The following is a 17,773-nucleotide window of genomic DNA, read 5'->3' as shown; positions in this document are numbered from 1 at the left end:
CTCCCTTTCCTGCGATCTGAAGGATATAGGGGCCCACCATGGGTACAACCGGATAGAAAGAAAAGGAAGTGCAAAGTCCCTGAGGTCGGACAGATCTTAGCATATTGTAATAAAAAGGAGATCAGTGTTGCTAGAGGAGAGTGAACAAGGTTTTTATAAATCAAGTCAAAGAGGCTGGATCTATTGATGGTGGTGTTTGGGACCAGGAAATTGTGAGAGATTCTGGACAAATTTTAAAGACAGGGCCACTAGGATTTTTTGAAGAACTGTATGTGAAACACGAGAGAAAAGGAGGATTCAAGGGTGGCTCCAAGATTTTTGGCCTGAACAACCAGGTGTTCCCATTAACTGGAATGGAGAATGGAAGTAACTATGATTTCTGATGGGTCATTCTGGAATTCCACTAATAGCTGTGGATGGGACCTCAGGGCCCTTCTCCAACTTTGAGCAGCCTAGTTATGGAGTGGGGCACTGGCATAGGACTGTTGTTTTGGGTGAGAGGAATGAAGCACATTTCTGGGAATCCCCGCCCGCTCTCCCCCGATTCTATTCATAAACCTGGAGATTTACACAGATGAGAGATAGAGAAGACTGAGCACATCGGGCCAGGCAAAACGGAGAGGCCCCAGGGACAGGAAATCTGCTGTAGCCACTTCAGTACAGAAACTATACGAGAGTGGGCAGCGCCAATGAGGGCGCTGCAGGAACTTTCTTGGCGATCTAGGGAACCACTTTTTACCATAAACGAAGTAAAGAAAAGAGATGGGGTGGGGTTTGGTGGCCTAACCGGCCGGAAGGAATTTGGGTGGAGCCGACTGTGCAAGTTTCGGGGCAGAGGGGTAGAGGAGGCCGCCACTAGCAACTAACCTCAGCTTCCTAAACTCAACAGAAATGTCGGAGGGGTTGTTGGAAGTGCCAGGAGCCCCGTGATTGTGTCTGCCCGCCAAAGAGAGATGGAAACCCAAGTTGTGCGGTGCAGCTTTAAAGGGGCTGGTGATTGACAGAATGTGTAGCAGTGGATGGGGTGGAGCCGCTGGGTGGGGTCTGGGACAGGCAGCTGGGAGAAACCAAAAGGAAGAAAAAAGAAAACCATAGCCCCTGATATCGCTAATGCCAGGCGGGGGAAGCTAGCCAGAAAGGGAGGACAAGAGTGTTTTAGAGCTCACCTCCATTCCTACCCCGATCGACTCTCTCAAACCCCTTCTGTCTCCTTTTCAGATAATTAAAATCGAGTGTACACCGGCCCTAGTCGGTGCCCATTCACCCTAACTCTCCACTGAACTAGGTTTGTAGTACGAGGGAGTGAGGACCCCGAGTCCACCAGCTCAACCCCGGCCCCGCCCCGTCGGCCTGGCCCGGGGCTGGGAGGAGAGGATGCCTTTGGAGGCGCAGAATCCGAAAGTAAGTCCCTTTCATTTTGCCTCCTCACCCCTCCCCTTCCTTTTGCCACCCTCACTGGGGTCTCCGCTGGGGGTGGGGGCGGTGGGGAAGAGCCACCTTACAGAAAGAGACTCTTTCAAGAAGGATCCGGAGGGTGGGGCAGGGTAGGGTGGGGTAAGGAGAGGAGGGGAGCGGAGGAGGGGTGGTGCTTTAAAGCCTAGGGGAGCTGCCACCCACGGGATAGGTACCTCAGAATTTGCTGATTGTATGATTAGAGCCCTGATTTCCTCTGCTGTCCTTAGAGCCTCGACTTATCCCTTCCAGGCGTCCTTTCTTTTTCTCACCCTCCAGCATCCCTATCTGGCTGCTTAAAGCTTCTAACCGTGAGCTGGGAAGGCTCCATCTTGCCTGGCTTCTTAAAGGGACAGTGCACTAGTTCAACTGTGAGAAATAGATCCTGGAAATTAGATTTCGAGAAGGATGGCACTGACTCACCTTACTATGACAATACGTGTGTGTTGGGGGAATATGTACAGAGAGGACAGTTTTTCTTCCTCATACCAGCCTCCAAACTTGTTCTAATATCCAGCTGATTCTCAGGAGGTGCATCCTGGGCAATGTTGCCAAGTTGCACATTAGTTAACTGAAGAGTCAATAGGCTCTGCAGTTATACCTCAAGAGGAAAATTTCTGTTTCCTAAGAGGTGCCATGGCATTGCAGAAGATTTGGAAAAAAATAATTTATTCTACAAATATTGATCGAGTGCCAGATTCACTGCCTGTGGCTGATCCCACTGCTGAGTGTCTGTAATATGTCAAGACCATGTAGAGTGGTGTTTCCTTTCTTAACAGATTGACGGCCAAGGTTTCTTCCTAGAGATGAATGTTGAATTTGATTCCAACATTTACCAAGTATGTGTCACGTGAAAGTTCCCACTGTTCATCTTTATTGCCTTTTCTTTAGTACCACATCCATATACCCAAGCCCAAGTGACTGGGAGATCCAGCTGGAAGAGATAGGAGCTCAAGTTCAAATGGCATGCAAAGAAAGAAGGGCAGGATGCTTCAATAGGGAAGCCAAGGCCACCTTGGCTAATATGTCATTCACATGTCCATGTACAGTCTGGAAGATTGTATTGGGGAGGGGGGCTTCACCAGCTCCCTTCTGCCGTTAAATAAAAGAACTGGTGTGGTGGAAACTTGTTAGAAGGCCTCATACAGATCAGTGGCATCTCTTCCAAGCTTATTTTTCTCATGTTTCTGCTTCTGGAGGGTGGCAGGTCTGGATGGAGCCTAATGATATCCCACAGGTCAAAGAGATGAAAACATGTTGTTTAAGGTTTTAGGTCTAATATTTCACTCTGGATTTTCTTTTTAAGGTATGGATTGTCTATATGTATGTATGTATTTATTTCTATTTGGTCAATGGAATGCCACAGCTTCCAACGCTCTGCAATTTACCAGTTCAACTGTCTCTGGTATTACACACGCAAGGCACAGAGACCCTCCCTTCTTTAATGTGCTAGGTTTCTTTGCATCCCCAGTGTCAACTCCCATCAAGGGCCTGTGTTGATTCTAGGTTTCTCAGCAACATTTAGCTAAAGCACCTTCCTCCATCCCTTGTCTCAATTGGTTTTAAAAACCTCAAAATGACATTCGGAATGGCCATATCATTGAATCCACTGGATTCAGATAAAGAAGAAAGCCTCACTTAGTGTTCTTTCTCTCTAAAGTCCCTGGTTTATGGGGTCCTAAAAACAAAGGAAACATGAATTCAACTGGAACTCCCCTGGTTACTTTCATCAGTGGGAGTACAGTCTTGTCCTAGAGCAAAGAGCCACTTGTACATGTCACACACACTGAACTCTGCTATCCATACCCTGGCGTGGAAGGTGGGGAAGGAACTATGTGCTGACTCCACAGCCTGCCTCTTGCATTTAGTAAGCATGGAATATGTTAGGTATTGCTGTGCTTCCATTTTAATATTTGATTGTCCCTTTGCATTCATGTTGTTTTTTCTTTGGGAGAGGATATAACAGCAGGATATAGCTGTCATAAAATATGGTTGATGAAATATGGTTATTCACTTCCTAGGACAATGAAAGTTTTGTGAACCCACTAACAATTACTATAGGCAAACAATAGAAATCCTTCTCCAAAGGCTTCAAGTGGCTTTCCCAGAGCAATTAGTTTGTTGTCATTCATTCTGCTTCCTGGGATTGCAGATAATTTCTGTCTACACAGAGGCAAAAAGGATTCATAAGGGATAACTGCAAAAAGGACACTTTGCACACTCTCTCTATTTCACAAACAGTAGTTTTGACCCCCAACTCCCGTTGTGTAATGCCAGGATCTGGTGGGCTAGGCTGTTCTTGCCTAGACTTGTACAGCTCACCCTTACATTTACTTTGGTCTGAGTTCCTTCCTAGTTTTTCCTCAGCCTTCAAGGGTAAGGACCCGTGATAGGCAAAGGAATCAATACGAAAGTACATTGTGTTATGAGATTCATTAATTCATTGATTCAACAAACGTTTACTGACGATCTACTCTGTGTCATCACTGCACAAGACTCTGGAGAGTCTACAAGTCCCCTGCATTTTTGGAGACTGTATTCTAATGAGGGTGTGTTAGTGGAGGGGAAAGACAATAAACAAAAGTTTTTGTCAGGTGGGAATAAGATGGGAGAAAGGACTGGGGAGAGCTGTTTGATATAGAGCAGTCAAGGAAGGCTTCTCTGTTATGGTGCCTTTTTTTTTTTAATTGGGGTACAGTTGCTTTACACTGTTGTGTTAGTTTCTGTACAAAGAAGTGAATCAACGATGTGTATACATATATCCCCTCCCTCTTGGACCTCCATCCCACTGCCCCTCATCCCACCCATCTAGGTCACCATAGAGCACCAAGCTGAGCTCCCTGTGCTATACAGCAGGTTCCCACTAGCTATCTATTTAACACATGGTAGTGTATATATGTCAACCTTAATCTCCCAATTCATGCCAACCCCCCTTCCCCCACTGTGTCCAATGTCTGTTTTCTATGTCTGAGTCTTTATTCCTGCCCTGAAAATTGGTTCATCTGTATCATTTTTCTAGATTTCACATATAGGCATTAACATACAATATTTGCTTATCTCTTTCTGAATGACTTCATTCCATATGACAGTCTCTAGGTCCATCCACATCTCTACAAAAAACCCAATTTCATTCCTTTTTTATGGCTGAGTAATATTCCAATGTATGTATTTACCACATCTTCTTTATCCATTCATCTATTGGTGGACATTTAGGTAGCTTCCATGTCCTGACTATTGTAAATAGTGCTGCAATGAACATTGGGGTAAATGTGTCTTTTTGAATTATGGTTTTCTCAGGGTATATACCTAGTAGTGGGATTGCTGAGTCATATGGTAGTTCTATTTTTAGTTTTGTAAGGAACCTCTATATTGTTTGCCAGAGCGGCTCTATCAATTTATATTCCCACCAACAGTGCAAGAGGGTTCTCTTTTCTCCACACCTTCTCCAGCATTTATTGTTTGTAGATATTATGATGATGGCAGTTCTAATTGTTGTGATGTGATAACTCATTGTAGTTTTGAGTTGCATTTCTCTAATGATTAGTGATGTTGAGCATCCTTTCATGTGATTTTTGGCAATCTGTATATCTTCTTTAGAGAAATGTCTATTTAGATCTTCCACCCATTTTTGGATTGGTTGTTTGCTTTATTGATATTGAGCTGCATGAGCTCTTTGTATACTTTGGAGATTAATCCCTTGTCAGTTGCTTCATTTGCAAATATTTTCTCCCATTTTGAGTGTTATCTTTTTGTTTCGTTTATGATTTTCTTTGCTGTGCAAAAGTTTTTAACTTTAATTAGGTGCCATTTATTTGGTTTTGTTTTTATTTCCATTACTCTAGGAGATGGATCAAAAAATACCTTGCTGTGATTTATGTCAAAGACTGTTTTTCCTGTGTTTTCCTCTAAGAGTTTTATAGAGTCCAGTCTTATATTTAGGTCTTTAATCCATTTTGAGTTTATTTTTGTGTATTGTCTTAGGGAGTGTTCTAATTTCATTCTTTTACATGTAGCTGGGCAGTTTTCCCAGCACCACTTATTGAAGTGTCTGTCTTTTCCCCATTGTATATCCTTGTTCCCTTTGTCATAGATTAGGTGTCCATTGGTGCATGGGTTTATCTCTGGGCTTTCTATCCTGTACCATTGATTAATATTTCTGTTTTTGTACAAGTACCATACTGTCTTGATTACTGTAGCTTTGTAGTATAGTCTGAAGTCAGGGAGCCTGCTTTCTACAGCTCCATTTTTTCTTTCTCAAGATTGCTTTGCCATTCGGAGTCTTTTGTGTTTCCATACAAATTGTGAAATTTTTTGTTCTAATTCTATGAAAAATGCCATTGGTAATTTGATAGGGATTGCACTGAATCTGTAGGTTGTTTTGGGTAGGATAGTCATTTTCACAATATTGATTCTTCCAATCCAAGTACATGGTATATCTCTCCATCTGTTTTTGTCATCTTTGATTTCTTTCATCAGTGTTTTATAGTTTTCTGAGTACAGGTTTTTGCCTCCTTAGGTAGGTTTATTCCAAGGTATTTTATGATTTTGTTGCAGTGGTAAATGGGAGTGTTTCCTTAACTTCTCTTTCAGATTTTTCGTCATTAGTGTATAGGAATGCCAGATATTTCTGTGCATTCATTTTGTATCCTGCTACTTTACCAAATTCATTGATTAGCTCTACTAGTTATCTGGTAGCATCTTTAGGATTCTCTATTTATCATGTCATCTACAAACTGTGACAGTTTTACTTCTTTTCCAATTTGGATTCCTTTTATTTATTTTTCTTCTCTGATTGCCATGGCTAGGACTTCCATAACTATGGTGAATAATAGTGGTAAGAATGGACATCCTTGTTTTGTTCCTGATCTTAGAGGCAATGCTTTCAGTTTTTCACCATTGAGAATGATGTTGGCTGTGGGTTTGTCATATATGGCCTTTATTATGTTGAGGTAGGTTCCCTCTGTGCCCACTTTCTGGAGAGTTTTTATCATAAGTTGGTGTTGAATTTTGTCAAAAGCTTTTTCTGCATCTATTGAGATTGCCATATCGTTTTTATTCTTTAGTTTGTTAATATGGTGTATCACATTCATTGATTTGCATATATTGAAAAATCCTTGCATCCCTGGAATAAATCCCACTTGATCATAGTGTATGATCCTTTTAATGTGTTGTTGGATTCTGTTTGTAAGCATTTTGTTGCGGATTTTTGCATCTATGTTCATCAGTGATACTGGCCTGTGATTTTCTTTTTTTGTGATATCTGGACTGGTTTTGGTATCAGGGTGATTGTAGCCTTGTAGAATGAGTTGAGAGTGTTCTTTCCTCTGCAGTTTTTTAGAGGAGTTGCGAAAGAAGGGTGTTAGCTCCTCATTAACGTTGGATAGAATTCGCCTGTGCAGCTATCTGGTCATGGACTTTTGTTTGTCGGAAGATTTTTAATCACAGTTTTAATCTGATTACTTGTGATTTGTCGGTTTATATTTTCTATTTCTATTAGGTTCAGTATTGGAAGTTTGTACCTTTCCAAGAATTTGTCCATTTCTTCCAGGTTGTCCATTTTATTGGCTTGTTTTAGTCTCTTATGATCCTTTGTATTCCTGCAATATCAGTTGTAATTTCACCTTTCTCATTTCTAATTTTATTGATTTGAATCCTCTCACGTTTTTTCTTGATGAGTTTGGCTAAAGGTTTATCATTTTTATATATCTTTATAAAGAACCAGCTTTTAATTTCATTGATTTTTGCTATGTTTTCTTCATTTCTATTTCATTTATTTCTGCTTTAATTTTTATGATATCTTTCCTCCTACTAACTTTGGGTTTTGTTTGTTCTTCTTTTTCCAGTTGCTTTAGGTGTAAGATTAGGTTGTTTATTTGAGATTTTTTTTTATCTTGAGGTAGGACTGTATTCTTATAAAATTCCCTTGTAGAACTGCTTTTGCTTCTTCCCATAGGTTTTGGGTCATCATGTTTTCATTGTCATTTGTTTCCATGAATTTTTTGATTTCCTCTATGACTTCTTCAGTGATCTCTTGGTTATTTAGTAGCATATTGTTTAGCCTCCATGTTTTTGTTCTTTTACGTTTTTTTTTTCTGTAATTGATTTGTAATCTCATATCATTGTTGGAAAAGATTCTTGAAATGATTTCAATTTTCTTAAATTTACTGAGGGTTGATAAGTGACCCAAGATGTGATGTATCCTGGAGAATGTTCCATGTGCATTTGAGAAGAAAGTGTATTCTGCCACTTTTGGATGGAATGTCCTACTAATATCAATTAAGTCTATTTGGTCTATTGTGTGATGTAAAACTTGTGTTTCCTTATTAATTTTCTGTCTAGATGATCTGTCCATTGGGGGTGTTAAAGTCCCCCACTATTACTGTGTTAATGTTGATTTCCCCTTTTATGGCTGTTAGCATTTGCCTTATGTATTAAGGTGCTTCTATGTTGGGTTCATAAATATGTAAAATTGTTATATCTTCTTCTTGGATTGATCCCTTGATCATTACGTAGTGTCCTTCCTTGTCTCTTGTAACAGTCTTTATTTTAAAGTCTATTTTATTTTATACGACTATTGCTACTCTGACTTTCTTTTGATTGCTATTTGAATGGAATATCTTTTTTCCATCCCTTCACTTTCAGTCTGTATGTGTCCCTAGGTCGGAAGTAAGTCTCTTGTAGACAGCATATATACAGGTCTTATTTTTGTATCCATTCAGCCAGTGTGTGTCTTTTGGTTGGAGCATTTAATTCATTTACATTCAAGGTTATTTTCAATGTGTACATTCCTATTACCATTTTCTTAATTGTTTTGGGTTTGTTTTTGTGGGTCTTTTTCGTCTCTTGTGTTTCCTGCTTAGAGAAGTTCCTTTAGCGTTTGTCATAGAGCTGGTTTTGTGGTGCTGAATTCTCTTAGCTTTTGCTTCTCTGTAAAGCTTTTGATTTCTCTGTTGAATCTGAATGAGATCCTTGTTGGGTAGAGTAATCCTGGTTGTAGGTTTTTCCCTTTCATCACTTTAAATATATCCTGCCACTCCCTTCTGGCTTGCAGAGTTTCTATTGGAAAATGAGCTGATAACATTGTGGGGATTCTGCTGCTTTTAATATTTTTTCTTTGAATTTAATTTTTGTTAGTTTGATTAGTATGATTTTTGGTGTGTTTCTCCTTGGGTTTATCCTGTATGGGACTCTCTGCCCTTTCTGGACTTGGGTGGCTATTTCCTTCCCCATGTTAGGGAAATTTTCAACTATAATCTATTCAAATATTTTCTCAGACACTTTCTCTCTCTCTTCTTCTTCTGGGACCACTATAATTCGAATATTGGTGCATTTAATCTTGTTCCAGAGGTCTCTGAGATGGTCCTCATTTCTTATCATCCTTTTTTTCTTTTGTCTTCTCCTCAGCATTTATCTCCATCATTCTATCTTCCAGCTCACTTTTTCATTCTTCTACCTCAGTTCTTCTGCTACTGATTCCTTCTAGTGTATTTTTCTTTTCAGTTATCATGCTGTTCATCACTGTTTGTTTGTTCTTTAGTTCTTCTATGTCCTTGTTAAATGTTTCTTGTATTTTCTCGATCTATGCCTCCTTTGTATTTCCAAAATTTTGGATATCATCATCTATCTTTACTCTGAATTCTTTTTTAGGTAGATTGTCTATTTCCTCTTCATTTGTTTGGTCTTGTAGGTTTTTACCTTGCTCCTTCATCTGTAACTTTTTTTTGGTCTCTTTTTGTTTTGTTTTGCTTTGATGTGTGGTGCTGTGGTCCTGTCTTGCTGGTTGTTTAGCCTGAGGTGTCCATCACTGGATCTTACAGGCAGTTGGGTGGAGCCATGTCTTGGTGCCAAGATGAGGACCTCCAGGAAAACTCACACCAATTTATATTCCCTGGGGCCTGAAGTTCATGTTAGCCCAGTGGCTCAGTGCTCCTGCCAGAAGAACGCAGGCCTGACCCTCAGCTTGGAAATGAAGAACTTGCAAGCCATGTGGCATGCCCCCCCCAAAAAAAGAAAAAATGGCAACAAACAAAAAGGAGCAGAACAATAACAAAGAATAAAAATTATAAAAATGAAACAACAAAGCAAAACAGAACCACAATAGCAAAAAAAAAAAAAAAAAAAGCTGGAAGAGGCCTGAGTGGGGGGCTTAGGCTCAGGACCTGTGTGGCTGGAGGGGGCCCTGGAGGCAGAGGTTCAGGGCTGGGACCACAGCACACTCACTGGGGCCTGAGCAGTTGGGGGATATGCTGGCTGCATTCTCCTCCCATTCCCTGAATGTCTTTCCCCATCCCCACTGATCCCCTCACCATGAGTGGACCCCTCCAAGCATGAGAACCCCTCCCCTCCCCAAGCCACCCTTCAGGGGCACCAGTCCCATCCTGCATCCCCTTTTCCTCCTCTACTCCTTCCCCCCACCACCCCACATCCTACCCAGTCACACAAGGATTCCTTCTGTCCCCTTGGGTGTCCAAGGTCCCCCACCAGCACTGAGTAAGTGCCCTAGTTGTGAGGAGATGTGAACTCCATGTCCTCCTGTTCTGCCATCGTGACTCCACCCGATATGGTGATATTTAAGAATATAATGAATGAAGTGAGAGAGCCAGCCATGAGAATACCCAAGGGAAGGGTATTCTAGACAGATAAATTAGAATAGTAAAAGCTTGGTGTGTTCAAGGACTAGCAAGAGCAATATCACTGGAGTGGAGAGGAAAAGAGTGGTAGGACATGATTTCAGAGAGACAGAGAGGGCCAGATCATATAGGACCTTGTAAATATTTTGGCTTTTATTCTGAGTGAGATAGTAAGGCATTTTTAAAGAAGATAAATAATCAATAATTATCATATTTAAAATTCTAGTCTAGTAAAGAGGATGTAGATGCAAGAGGGAAGAGATATGGGGACATGTGTATATGTATAACTGATTCACTTTGTTATAAAGCAGAAACTAACACACCATTGTAAAGCAATTATAGTCCAATAAAGGTGTTAAAACAAAACAAAACAAAACAAAACCTTGCAATCCTTCCTCAAAACTCTCAGAAAAAAAAAAAAAGAAGAGGATGAATCTTCAGTTGTTCATCTTGACACAAAGTGGTTTATGTTTGTATGATTCGGATAATAATACTCCTTTGGAAAAAAATAGTAAGCTTATTGCTGAATTCATGTCAACTAATACAATTTAATTTTATACTAACTATTGTTTTATAACTATTATCTGAAAAAGTTTCAAACGCATTTGAAACTACTGAATACAAAAAGTATTTTCAACATACTTATTTTAAAAATCACAATAAATTTATTAGCACTAGAAGAATGCTTAACCTTTTTAAGGAAACATCACAAGATTGTATAACTGATGTAACTGTTTTACTCTAGCATGAAATTTTGAAAATTATTCACTTGATAACTTTTTTTTAACTTTCAGTCTTGCTGGAACACATGATTTCACATAGATTATACACCATTCTTCTCCCCAAGTTCTTCCCAGTAGGGAAGTGTGTTTCATGTAACATTTCATTTAATCCTCAAAATAGCTTTGTGAGGTAGGCATTATTGTCATCTCCACTTTACAGAATATGAAACTGAGGCACAGGAATGTAAAGTACTTTACCCAAGGTCACAGATCTAGTAAGCAAAAGAAGATCCATTCTCTCCTATGCCTTCTGAGAAGTTGTTCCATCAGCTTCCTTCTCTCCAATCTTCTTCAATTTATTTTTCCTTCTTTGGTTCTTCCACCCATCCAACCATTCCCACCTAATATACCTAACATTTTATTGAACACCTACTCTGTGCCAAGCCCTCTACTGAACACTTTGCGTTTATCAATTCACATAATGCTCACAACAATCCTATTAAGTAAGTACCGTTGTTTCCCCAATATTTTAGTTGTGAATTTAAGACAGAAAAACAAGCAACTTTCCCAGTTTACACAGCTAGGAAGTAGCAGAAGTGAGATTTGAACCCCAAAATAAAGTCTACACCTTCACTGTTATGCTCTACTGCCTAATCTTTATCTTGCAAACACATTTTTCACTAAATTGATCTTTCTTTAACAACACTTACTCAAATTACCACCCTATTTTTCTGCAGTTTCCATTTAAATCATTATTGAAACTGCTCCTGCAAGAGTTACCTGAAGATCTCCTAAATGACATGTCAAGTGCTCTCTCATTAGGTTTTCAACATATTGACTCTACTACATTTGAGGCTGTTGTACTTTCCTTTCATCTTTAAAGCCTTCCCTTCCTTGTCTTCTGTGACGATACTCTATCTTGGATTTCCACCTACCTCTCTGATGGTTTTTCTTTTTTTCATTCTCTTACCTTGCTACTCTATACTCCTTATTTGGGTCATCTCATCTACTTAAGATTTTCAACTGCCATTTTTATGCTGATGAAGGCCTGTATGACAACTTGGCATCTCCAAACTGAACACTTTTTCTGAGCCTGGACCCACCCACTTGTCTGTTAACTGGACATCTTAACTTGACACCTCACATTTAATATGTCTAAAACTGAATTCATCATCAAATCCCAACATACCAATTTCTATCCCTGACCAACAGTCACATAATCAACTGAACAATAAAGCCTAGTAGAGTCATCTATGACTCTTCTTTCTCCTTAACATCTAGATTCTGCTTCTTGAAGCTTTGTATGCTCCCCATCCTTATTTGTAGGGTCTTTGCTTAGTTTTTCAGCATGTATGACCTGGCCTATTAATATAGCTCCTTTACTGTTGTTTAATCTGCCTCCAGTCTCTATGGCCTTTGTTATGTGTTGAATTATGTCCTTCAAAATATGTTGGAGTCCTAATTTCTGGTACCATGGAATGTGACTGTATTTGGATACAGGGTATCTACAGAGGTAATCAAATTAAAATGAGGTAGTTAGGACAGGCCCTAATCCAATATGACTGGTATCTTTATAAAAGTGGGAAATTTGGACTGAAAGACTCATAGAGGGAAGATGATCTGAAGAGACAGAGGGAGAAGACAGCCATCTGCAAGCCAAGGAGAGAGATCTAGAACAGATCCTTCTCTCAGAGCTCTCAGGAGAAACCAACTCTGGTGACACTTTGGTTTCAGAGTTATAGCCTCCAGAACTGTGAGACAATAATTGTTTTTTGTTGAAGCCCCCCTGGTTTTTAGTACTTTGTTGTGGTAGTCCTAGCAAACTAATACAAACTCCAATCTAGTTTACATATTAGGATGTTTCTAAAATACATGTTTTTATCTTGACACTCCTATGTTCAGAATTATTCAAAGACTCCCCATCATGTACAAGATTAAATCCCTGACTTTCAGTAAGACACTTCACAATTTTTCCTCAACTTACCTTTCATGTTTATGGCCAGTGACTTTTGCTTATCACAGGAGTTACATTAAACTAACTGCTACTTCTCGAACATGCCATGGTCTTTCACAAACACCATGTCTTTGTTCATACTATCAGGACTTCCATAAATGTTCTTTTTCCTCTTACAACTTGTACCAATCCACCTCCACCTTTCCTTCTATTCCATCCCTCTCTTTTTGGTAAGCTCCTATACATAGCATGATACCCAATTCATTTTATCTGTGAAGGCTTGAAGTATAGGTAAGATTTGGTTAGCCAGAGTGGAGGGGAAAGGATATTCTAAGCAGGAAGAACCATATAATCAAAGGCAGGTAATGAGGATCAGCATAATGTAGGTTAGAGGGGGATGGAGTAGAGTTAGAGAACTCTTTGCCTTTGGTGATAGTATAGATGGGACCAAAGTAGCTTCTGGAGAAGGAGCAAGGTCAATATTCTTCCTCTGTAGTGTCTCAGGGAAACAGCTAGGTCTCAAAGAATGTTATTATCTAGCTAATGTCACCTGATGATGAGATAGCCTATGTTTTGTTCCTGGAAACCTGGTCTTTATAATAGCACCCTGAGCTTGGGGCACTTTTGCTGGTCAGTGATGGTATGGTAGCAGAGCAGAAAATATTCAGCAAGGTTCAGAGTTCTTTTCTACTATACCCTATTTAAACATGACTGAATATATTTACCATTTCTACTTATATAAAGCAGATGGTTTTGAACGGAGGAAGCAAAAATCATTCATTAATCTTATTCACTCATTCAGCATACATGCTCTAGGAGCCCTCTATGTGGACAGTTCTGTGCTACAGAAAGGGAATACACAAATATAAGACCGCAGCCTTGCCCTGGAGCTCAGCTGGGAGAGAGGCAAAGCTCTAGCTAACATCTAGTGCTTGTTGGTTACTTACTATATGTCAGGGACAAAGCTAAGCATTGCATGCTTCTCATTTAAATTCCCAATAGGGTTATACCCATTTTGTAGAAAAGGACACAGTGTTAGAGACAGGCTGAGTAAACTCAGGAGGGAGGAATTGGAAAACTGAAAAGTAAGCAACTCATTAACATGAGTAGAAAAGATCTGGGTGACATTTGGGTGAAAAGGTCACAGAAGACTTGGTGGAGGAGGTGATGTTTGAGTCTTAAAGGATAAATAGGAGTTTTCAAGTGTCAATGAAAAAATTAACAGTCAATCTAAGAAAGAAATGGGAAATTTTATTTGAGCCAACCTGAGGATTATAACCTGAGAGACCATCTTTCAGAAAGCTCTGAGGACTGTTCAGCCCATTAGAGGTCAAAGCACAGTTATATGAGTTTTTGAGACAAAAGTTTATATGTCAAGTCATGTATTGACAGTTTAAACAATCCAGATCTACATATACAAAGCGGGTCATGGCTCATTGTGGCCCTTTGCAAGAATAAGAAGGAAGATTACCTCCTAAGGAGTTGTGACTCTTTATGAAATTAAGAAGGAATGTTATCTCCTAAGGAGGTCTGGTTAATGCAGATGCACAAGACACACTAAATGGAAGGAAGGAGGCCTGAGTGGGCAAAGAAAATTTTTATGTTTAAATTTTTCTTGTCTTGCCATAAAATATGAATTTTATTTCATCAATTCTCCCCTTCTGATCATTAATCTCTTGTTAGAAAGAATAAAGTGATAAAATATTTGACCCCTAAATGCCAGGGTGGTGACTTACCTGCCCTGGATCCATCATGTCCCTTGATGTGTTAATGGCCTGGTTCTTTTTTTCCTTTTAGTAGGTGGTACTAGTAAAATGTCTGGCAAGGACTAACAGTCGATTCCAAGTTGTCCAACAGGACTTATGCAATTTTACCTTTCATGTGCATTGTGTATGTTCATTTATATAGAACTATAGATGTGATCAAAATTGACAATAGAAATGACCATGTTGTTAGTAAAGTTTTAAGCCAAGATTCTCCTAAACCAAACAATTTTCCTAGCATTTTTCCTAAACAGGGAAGAGGATCATTTATAGTGGAAATTTGATTACTCATGTGTCATAAGATTAGTTAAAAAATGTTATGGCCAAATAGTCTTTGTGTGTGGTGAAGTATACAGATCTGATTTGATATTTGTTCATGTGGTTATCCAGTTTTCCCAACACCATTTGTTGAAGAGATGATCCTTTCCCTTCTGGCTGTTCTTGGATCCCTTATCAAATATTAGTTGACCATATATGAGGAGATTTATTTCTGGGCTCTCTATTCTGTTCCATTGGTTTATGCATCTATTTTTATGCCAGTACCGTACTGTTTTCATTGTTATAGTTTTGTAGTATAGTTTGAAATCAGGACGTGTGATGCCTCCATTTTTATTCTTCTTTCTCATGATTCCTTTGGCTATTTGGGGTCTTTTGGGGTTCTATACAAACGTTAGGATTTTATTATCTATCTCTGAGAAAAATGATATTGGAATTTTATTTTTACATCTTTATTGGAGTATAATTGCTTTACAATGGTGTGTTAGTTTCTGCTTTATAACAAACTGAATCAGTTATACATATACATATGTTCCCATATCTCTTTCCTCTTGCGTCTCACTCCCTCCCAACCGACCTATCCCACCCCTCTAGGTGGTCACAAAGCACCGAGCTGATCTCCCTGTGCGATGCGGCTGCTTCCCACTAGCTATCTATTTTATGTTTGGTAGTGTATATATATCCATGCCATTTTCTCACTTTGTCACAGCTTACACTTCCCCCTCCCCATGTGCTCAAGTCGATTATCTAGTAGGACTGTGTCTTTATTCCTGTCTTACCCCTAGGTTCTTCATGACATGTTTTTTCTTAAATTCCATATATATGTGTTAGCATACAGCATTTGCCTTTCTCTTTCTGACTTACTTCATTCTGTATGACAGACTCTAGGTCTATCCACCTCATTACAAATAGCTCAATTTCATAACTTTTTATGACTGAGTAATATTACATTGTATATATGTGCCACAACTTCTTTATCCATTTATCCGATGATGGACACTTAAGTTGTTTCAATCTCTGGGCTATTGTAAATAGAGCTACAATGAACATTTTGGTACATGACTCTTTTTGAATTATGGAGTTCTAAGGGTATATGCCCAGTAGTGGGACTGCTGGGTCATATGGTAGTTCCATTAGTAGATTTTTAAGGAACCTCCATACTGTTCTCCATAGTGGCTGTACCAATTCACATTCCCACCAGCAGTGCAAGAGTGTTCCCTTTTCTCAACACCCTCTCCAGCATTTATTGTTTCTAGATTTTTTGATGATGGCCATTCTGACTGGTGTGAGATGATATCTCACTGTAGTTTTGATTTGCAATTCTCTAATGATTAATGATGGTGAGCACGCTTTCATGTGTTTGTTGGCAGTCTGTATATCTTCGTTGGAGGAATGACTATTTAGGTCTTCTGCCCATTTTTGGATTCGGTCGTTTGTTTTTTTGTTATTGAGCTGCATGAGCTTATAAATTTTGGAGATAAATCCTTTGTCAGTTGCTTCATTTGCAAATACTTTCTCCCATTCTGAGGGTTGTCTTTTGGTCTTGTTTATGGTTTCCTTTGCTGTGCAAAAGCTTTGAAGTTTCATTAGGTCCCATTTGTTTATTTTTGTTTTTATTTCCATTTCTCTAGGAGGTGGGTCCAAAAGGATATTGCTGTGATTTATGTTATAAAGTGTCCTGCCTATGTTTTCCTCTAAGAGTTTGATAGTGTCTGGCCTTACATTTAGGTCCTTAATCCATTTTGAGCTTATTTTTGTGTATGGTGTTAGGGAGTGATCTAATCTCATACTTTTATATGTCCCTGTCCAGTTTTCCCAGCACCACTTATGGAAGAGGCTGTCCTTTCTCCACTGAATATTCCTGCCTGCTTTAACAAAGATAAGTTGACCATATGTGCGTGGGTTTATCTCTGAGATTTCCATCCTGTTCCATTGATCTGTCTGTCTGTTTTGTTGCCAGTACCATACTGTGATTACAGTAGCTGTGTAGTATAGTCTGAAGTCAGGGAGCCTGATTCCTCCAGCTCCATTTTTCGTTCTCAAGATTGCTTTGGCTATTCGGGGTCTTTTGTGTTTTCATACAAATTCTGAAATTTTTTGTTCTAGTTCTGTGAAAAAAAAACCAGTGGTAGTTTGATAGGGATTGCATTGAATCTGTAGATTGCTGAGGGTAGTAGAATCATTTTAACAATATTGATTCTTCCAATCCAGGAACATGGTATATCTCTCCTTCTATTTGTATCATCTTTAATTTCTTTCATCAGTGTCTTATAATTATCTGCATACAGGTCTTTTGTCTCCTTAGGTAGGTTTATTCCTAAATATTTTATTCTTTTTGTTGCAAAGGTAAATGGGAGTGATTTCTTGATTTCACTTTCAGATTTTTCATCATTAGTGTTTAGGAATGCCAGAGATTTTCATGCATTAATTTTGTATCTTGCTACTTTACCAAATTCATTGATTAGCTGTAGTAGTTTTCTGGTAGCATCTTTAGGATTCTCTATGTATAGTATCACGTCATCTTCAAACAGTGACAGCTTTACTTTTCTTTTCTGATTTGATTCCTTTTATTTCCTTTTCTTCTCTGATTGCTGTGGCTAAAACTTCCAAAACTATGTTGAATAAGAGTGGTGAGAGGGGCAAACTTGTCCTGTTCCTGATCTTAGTGAAAATGGTTTCAGTTTTTCACCATTGAGGACGATGTTGGCTGTGGGTTCATCATGTATGGCCTTTATTATGTTGAGAAAACTTCCCTCTATGCCTACTATCTGCAGAGTTTTTATCATAAATCGGTGTTGAATTTTGTCAAAAGCTTTCTCTGCATCAATTGAGATGATCATATGGTTTTTCTCCTTCAGTTTGTTAATATGGTGTATCACGTTGATTGATTTACATATATTGAAGAATCCTTGCATTCCTGGAATAAAACCCACTTGATCATGGTGTGTGATCCTTTTAATATGCTGTTGGATTCTG

At 39.1% G+C, this 17,773-nt stretch overlaps 1 protein-coding gene across 8 annotated transcripts in view; it reads left to right on the top strand.

Annotated features, from left to right (window-relative positions):
* Positions 1-775: 775 nt before the first annotated feature.
* Positions 776-17,773, top strand: part of KLF8 (KLF transcription factor 8) — a 369,132-nt gene continuing 352,134 nt past the window's right edge. For 4 of the 8 annotated variants that reach the window (XM_081223217.1, XM_081223216.1, XM_081223215.1 and 1 more), the window contains exon 1: positions 776-1,401. The gene's annotated coding sequence lies outside the window, so the exon portion shown is untranslated. The remainder of the gene's footprint in view (positions 1,402-17,773) is intronic. The other 4 variants (XM_081223213.1, XM_081223212.1, XM_081223211.1 and 1 more) reach the window with 4 other exon arrangements.

The sequence above is a fragment of the Mesoplodon bidens genome, assembly GCF_964165515.1.
Source record: "Mesoplodon bidens genome assembly, chromosome: X".
Lineage (NCBI taxonomy): Eukaryota > Metazoa > Chordata > Mammalia > Artiodactyla > Ziphiidae > Mesoplodon > Mesoplodon bidens.
Note: the sequence above shows the minus strand (reverse complement) of the source record. Positions and strands in the feature narration are given on the sequence as shown.